The sequence below is a fragment of the Hipposideros armiger genome, unplaced genomic scaffold, assembly GCF_001890085.2.
Source record: "Hipposideros armiger isolate ML-2016 unplaced genomic scaffold, ASM189008v1 scaffold_22, whole genome shotgun sequence".
NCBI classification, from domain to species: domain Eukaryota; kingdom Metazoa; phylum Chordata; class Mammalia; order Chiroptera; family Hipposideridae; genus Hipposideros; species Hipposideros armiger.
Window position 1 is genome coordinate 5,056,783 of NW_017731372.1, and position 6,130 is coordinate 5,062,912.

The 6,130-nt window shown below is 51.8% G+C and overlaps 1 protein-coding gene and 1 long non-coding RNA gene across 12 annotated transcripts in view; one reads left to right on the forward strand and one right to left on the reverse strand.

Annotated features, from left to right (window-relative positions):
- PROX1 (prospero homeobox 1) overlaps positions 1 to 5,798 on the reverse strand; it is a 53,716-nt gene extending 47,918 nt beyond the window's left edge. The window contains exon 1 of one of the 2 annotated variants that reach the window (XM_019635505.1): positions 4,357 to 5,798. The gene's annotated coding sequence lies outside the window, so the exon portion shown is untranslated. Of the gene's footprint in view, positions 1 to 3,739; positions 3,799 to 4,356 lie in introns of those variants that run through there. The other variant, XM_019635504.1, reaches the window with a different exon arrangement.
- Positions 1 to 6,130, forward strand: part of LOC109379140 (uncharacterized) — a 149,773-nt gene that overhangs the window by 680 nt on the left and 142,963 nt on the right. For 5 of the 10 annotated variants that reach the window (XR_002123119.1, XR_002123117.1, XR_002123127.1 and 2 more), the window contains exon 1: positions 149 to 3,604. The exons of 1 other annotated variant lie outside the window; for it this stretch is intronic. This is a non-coding gene — a long non-coding RNA (uncharacterized LOC109379140). Of the gene's footprint in view, positions 1 to 145; positions 3,605 to 3,933; positions 4,020 to 4,356; positions 4,432 to 6,130 lie in introns of those variants that run through there. 4 more of the 10 variants (XR_002123121.1, XR_002123122.1, XR_002123124.1 and 1 more) reach the window with 4 other exon arrangements.

Below are 6,130 nucleotides of genomic sequence, written 5' to 3' on the forward strand. Positions count from 1 at the left end.
CTCGGGGCCACGGGATCGCCGCTTCGGGGCCAGAACCAGCCATCTGCGGGCACCGCGCAAAGCGGGCGACGGCGCGAGCGGCGCTCGGCTCACACTCGCCCTTCCAGGACGCAGGTCCTCTGTTTTTTCCCCCCCTTCATTTCCCAGATGCAGCTGATCGAGTTCACCCAGTGGCCGAGCGAGTGAGCGCTCCTCGGACTTGGGTGAAGAAAGGCACGGAAAAGTATCCTGGAGGAGAAGTTGGCGATTTTAGGGGTGGGGTGGGGATAGGGGCGAGGGAGTGGGGGATCCTCAAATTATTCCGCTTTTAAAATGATCATAGGTAGTGTCAAGAATACATGTATGTCTCCCTTGCTTCTTTGTGAAGGGGCGGTGGATAAGAAAATACAGGTAGGCTTGGGATTAAAATAATAGGTGCCAGAGGTTTCACACCGGCTCCGTTGCATCGGGTATTACAAGACCAGCATTGGCTAAGTCCTAGTCAACCTCCCGTCAAAATTATTAGGAAGAAGAATCTTTGCCCGTGGTTACCTCTAACTACGTTATTTGGATGGTAGGTACAGCAGCCTTAAAGAAAATGTTAACAAACATTACCTCGCGATTACCCCTCACTCACTCACCCCAGAATAATCAAAGAGAAGAGGGTTCATACAGGATTTACGCCGTTTTGACGCCTGGGTAACAAACTTTAAGATTTAATAGGTAAGAAATTTCAAACGCTTACATTCCGGGCTTCAACGTAAAGCCATAGAACATTCACTTTGGTTTGACATTTCTTGGATGAAAAATAACCACCAAGATGTCTTTAGATAATGTGGCTCTTGAAGAGCTCTTTGGGGTTTGCAAGTTACAAATGCTAAGGAGGGCGCCTCCGGCCAAAGCTTAGAACGTCTCTGTCTCCCGGCACAGTAAACGGCTTTTAATAAGGCAACCGCATTTATTACTTAAAGATCCTATAAAAGCTAGGATTTGCAAGGACTGCGAAGCAGAAATCTTCATACCTAAGTCGATTAGACACTCATTTTCTTAGGTAGGATGGGGACAAGTATTATTGGTGTGTCGCTCGAATTTAATCAGATCAAAGGTTGAATCATGTTGCCTCGTGACAACAGGGTGTTTATGAGGTGTGTTACAAGTACTAGGGCTGAACACCACTACCACCACTCTCTCACACACACACACACACACACACACACACACACACACACACACACACACCCCTTTCCTAGGACATTTACCATTGCAGCCTCAAATTCATCACACTGTGAAGTCTTCTCTTGGAATAAGAATAGCGATTGAAAATATGTCCAAGTCTATATACCCTGTAGGAAACTTTTGGCACGAGATTCAAACTTTGAAAAGAAAAAAAAAAATCAGGTCGGCCAGGTTAGGTGTCCGAGATAAAGAAAGAAACTTGGCTTGAGCGTCCCCAGACTTCACTCTCTCCACTCCGTTACTGAAACAACATAGACTCATGCAAACACGCCACTCACACTTCCAGCGATCGGCTATTGTATCAAATGTTCTAATCGAGATGTGACCATTTAGGCTCGGGACAGAAACAATCTATCAACGTGCCCATTAGATGCAGGGTGGAATACTGTTTCTATTGGTTGGGTCCTTTCGAGGTAAGCGGGTGTACGGAGCAGGGGGATTTGGGTTCGGTGAACGGATCAAGGCTACTTCCTTTCTTCTTTTTCCTCCTATTATTTTCTTGAAGTATCCCAGTTTGTGCTTATGTTAAAGCCAGCCCAGACGTACACTAGTAGGAGTAAAGGATGTATGCCCTCTGCACCTTAAAACCATCTGCTTAGTTTTGACATTTGAAAGGGAGGAGGGCGGGTAAGGAGGAGGGGGAGAAGGGGGAAGAAAGGAAGCTGAGAGAGAGAAAAGATTCAGACTTTGGAAGGAATGGCTTGAACTGCAGCCCACAAGTTTATGTCAATTGCACCTAGCGCTCGATGCAGGTTTTGTACATACTACGCTCGGGAACTGATGGCGGGAAAAGTTCCCTGTGAGCCCCAGTAAGTCCTTTATCACTCCCCCCTGGAAGGCAGGCCCGAGTCGAAGTCGGGGTAGCCCGTTTGGCAAACAAGAAAGCGCCCCCACCCCCAGCCTCAGCGGCGGAGGCTCGCGGCTCGCCACGCTCGGCGGTGGCAGTTCGCAGCCCGCTTTAGGGCGCAGGAACTGCTGGTTGGAATAGGAGCGCGCGCGACGCTGGGCGAGCGAGCTCAGTCCGCAGCCCGGTTCCGCGAACCGCTTACGCAGAGCCCTGTCCTGTCCCCTACTGTCGGGACGATGGACAGGCCAGGCTCTTGGGCAACCTCTCTGGCCAGCGCCGCGGCGCTCTCGCGGGTCTCACGCCGCACTGGAGCAAGGCGTGAGGCCTGAGCCCCTTATCTCCGGCGGCTCCGGGTTTGTTTTTCTGATAGGGGAGAAGCGATCAGTCAGCCGGGAGACGACAAGTCGCCTAGATATTGGCTCCATTTCTGAAACCAGCGGCCAAGCCTAGGGGGTCAATCCTTTCTCCAACCCACTGCCAGCACAACCCCAATAATTTAAAAGTTAACCCAAGTTCTGACCGATCCTCAACAAACCCCATCCGTGCAGGCTGCGTTTCCTTATTTATCTGAAGGGCGATCTGTGTGTTCTTAGTCAAATTTGAAGTAATCACTTGTGCATCTGCTTCTGGGTTAAAAACACTTCACCTTGATATTTCTTCGATGTAGTTCCCCCCTCCTGTTCTTTCTTAAAGCCGTTAGGTGGGAGTAAAAGGGAAGATTGCCTATAAGTAATTTAAAACCTTGCAAACTATCGTCATCAGATCCTAAACAAACCAATTCTGGGAATTTCAACCAGATCCAATTGCGAGACAAACGTGGGCGTGAATTTAGGAGAAGGATCCTGGAGATCTTGCCTGGACACACATACCACCAGCCACCACCCTAAAGAGAGGAAGAGAAAGAAAGAGAAGCCAACTCCAGGGTGCAGGCCGGCCTGCTTGAGGCTGTCTAGAGTCAGATTAACTGACCTCCATATTCGTGTCTCTCTCTCTCTCTCTCTCTCTCTCTCTCTCTCTCTCTCTCTCTCTCACTCTCCCTCTGCCCCTGTGCCCAGCGTGACGCCAAGCTCAACCTGGATTTGCTCTGAATGTTTGAATGAGGGGAAAGTGACATACCACAAGATCAGTGGCGATAGCAGCTGCAGAGTTTCTCTCCTGGGAACCCCACTGCTTAGAAACCTCCCGAGTGATGTTTGTTTCACCAACAGCTTTCAAAGTGAACAAAAGCGCATCACTCCAAAGAAGTTGAAATATAACCCTTACAAGAATTTGGGGTCAGGGTGCTGGCAGAGAAAGTAATTTTTAAAAATAATAAAGCCCCCCACCACCCGAATAAGGGTCCATCACAACGCCTAAAGGACCCTAGAATAGTCATCGGTCCATCAATTCATCGAAAGGATTCATGACCAAAAAGTGACCTCGAAGATCACTCTTTCCTCACAAACCACACGCCTGCGGGGAGAGGGGGCTGGCGGTCAGAAAGTGAAGGGGCACACTATACTACCTGATTTTATGGAAGCGAGAGAAAACAATCAAAAGGAGGTATGTTCCTTGTCCTGGAGTAGAAAGAAGGCTGGGAGCTCCGCGCGGCCAGCCCTGGCTTTGCCTCAGGCACCGAACTTTCCAATATCCAGATATTAACAGATGGTGGCGAGCACACGGAGGGCTGTTACTTACATAATCCAGCCACTCCGCCCGGCCGCGCGGAGCCCCGCGAGGCGCCCGCCAAGGCCGCGCGCGCTTGCCTTGCGAGGGGTGCTGTGGCTCCCCGAAATGAGGGCTAGGATTTGGAGAGGTGGTGATCTCGGGGGGCGGGGGGGGGTGCACATCGATCTAGCTGTGCTTCATCTTCTTTAGTCCATCGTAGGGAAGAAGCTGGAGACCGAAAGGCAGAGGGAAGCGGAGGGGACGCTTTCGGGGAGAACGCGACGTTCTCCCTCGGTAACTGGGGCGCCAGGTAGTGGAATTTACGCAATTTACACCCCTCCCTCTTTGGCTCAAATTAGCATATCTCTCGCCGGCGCTGGAATACACGGCCGGCTCCGGCAGGAGCCGAGGGGGAGTGGGGTGGGTTGAGGGTGTGAGTGCGCGGGGACGCCTTTGCACGCGGGGGCGCAGTGGGCAAAGTTACGCACAGCCTCGGGCACTGCTACACTTCCGAGCTTTTGCAGGTTTTTAAGCACTGGTTCTCGAACGCGGGGCGTCCCTTTCGGCTGCGTGGCCTCCTGCTGCCTTCACGCCCTCACCCGCCTCCCCGGGGACCCTGTCCCCCCACCCCCGGTGTGCCTGTGTACCTCCGCACCAGTGCCGGGGGACGTGTTTGTTGGCCGAGCCTCCTCCCTGATGGCGACTCGGGGCCGCCAAAACCCGTGAGGAATACGCCTGCGTGTGTTGGAAAAGTTTCGGGGTGGGCGGGAAGGCTGGGAGTCTCCTCTCCCGGCCCTCGGCAGAGCAGGGATGCCTGGTCCGCGGCTTCCTCCAGGTCTCCTCCTTCCTGCCAGCCCTTCCTTTCTCGCCGCGGCCCCGCGATAGGTGTCGCGGCCTCTGGGTGCAGAGAGAGCGAGCGCGCGATGCTGCGGCCGCGGTGCCGCGCGGGGAGCCGAAGGCACTACCCGCGCCCCCCCCCGCCCATGCACTTGCGGCCCTAGGGGTCTCAGTCGTCCGTCCCGCGCCCAGCACCCCGGGGCCCCTGCCTTCTCCCAGGCCGACAACAGGGACTGGAGGCCCGCTCGCCTGGCCTGGGCTCAGCGCACGCCCAGCACAGGGGGCAGCCACCTGCTCCAGGCGCTGCGCGGAGCTGGGGAGCATCAGACGCGACCCGACCCGCGCTGACCCGCGGCCTCCCCTCCGCCTGTTGCTGCGGAGGCCGTGGCGCCCTCAGCCAGTGGACGCCCTCAACTTGAGAGAGGGGGCTCTCCCGGGACCAAAAGAGGGGCGGGGAGGTTTTCAGGGATGGACAGCTTCTCTCTGCCCACCCCTTTTCTTTTGTTAATTAGTCTAAGAATATTTGGCCGTTATACACAGCTTCCCTTTTTTTGGTCTTTCAAGTCCAGGGTGTGAATTCGGAGGAGACGCTTTCTCTGTTTTCAGGCGTTTTGAGGATACGACTTAAGTTATCCCTACTGTCTGTCTTTCAAAGCTGTTATTCAGGATGGCCAACAGATTAGAAAGGAATAGGTGTAGGCCGGGCAAAGAGGGAAAAAGAAAAGAAAGCTCGGAGTTTTGGATTTATTTGGGGGGAGAGAGAGTGACTCTGGAAAGTTGCATTTTGTTTAAATTAGAGCAAGACAAAGTTGAAAGCCAGATTTCTATAATTTTTCTGGTAATATTTCTTTTATGAAGTATTTAAGTGTCTGTTTGTCATCATTTTGAGATCAAAAGGAAAATCCATATGTTGCATAGTTTTTCAAAATTGCTATTTAAATATGTTTTAAATGTTTTATCCAACGTGGAGAAGGCTGCTCAGAGGCAGGCTGGTGACAGGGATAGAGGGACGGTTTGATGTGGAGCAGCATTTCCCAAGACCTGGCTAATCCTCAAGAATCACCAAGGGAGCTTTTAAAAACTAAAGATTTCTGGGCCCACCTCTGCTAGGCAATCAGCTGAAGGAGTGGGAATCTGGGGATCACACTGGTTTTGCAATTACTGCTCAGCCGGTTACTGACTCTGTGACCTTGGGTGTGCTGTTTAGTCTGTCTGAGCCTCAGTTCTTTTTACCTGTTAAATGGGGATAATATCCAACTCATAGAGCTTTTTACTTTTATATAGGTAAAATTGTTCAGCACATGATTGGTGCTCAATAAACAACCCATTTTGTCTAAAAATGTGTGCTGTATGTACTTGAGCTGGCCTGTACTCCTTGTATACAGACTTACCCCCCAATGTTTTGGTAAAGCTAACCAGATTGTTATTCAATATGCACATTTTAGCTCATGCATGGTTGCTACCTTGAGCACTTAGTATGCTCACCTCCCCTACCTTTTAGGCCACAAAAAGTAAGTTAGAATTGGTGCATGTTTGGAAGCTAGGCCCTGTGCTCTTGAACCTAGAACTGTCCATCAGACCCAA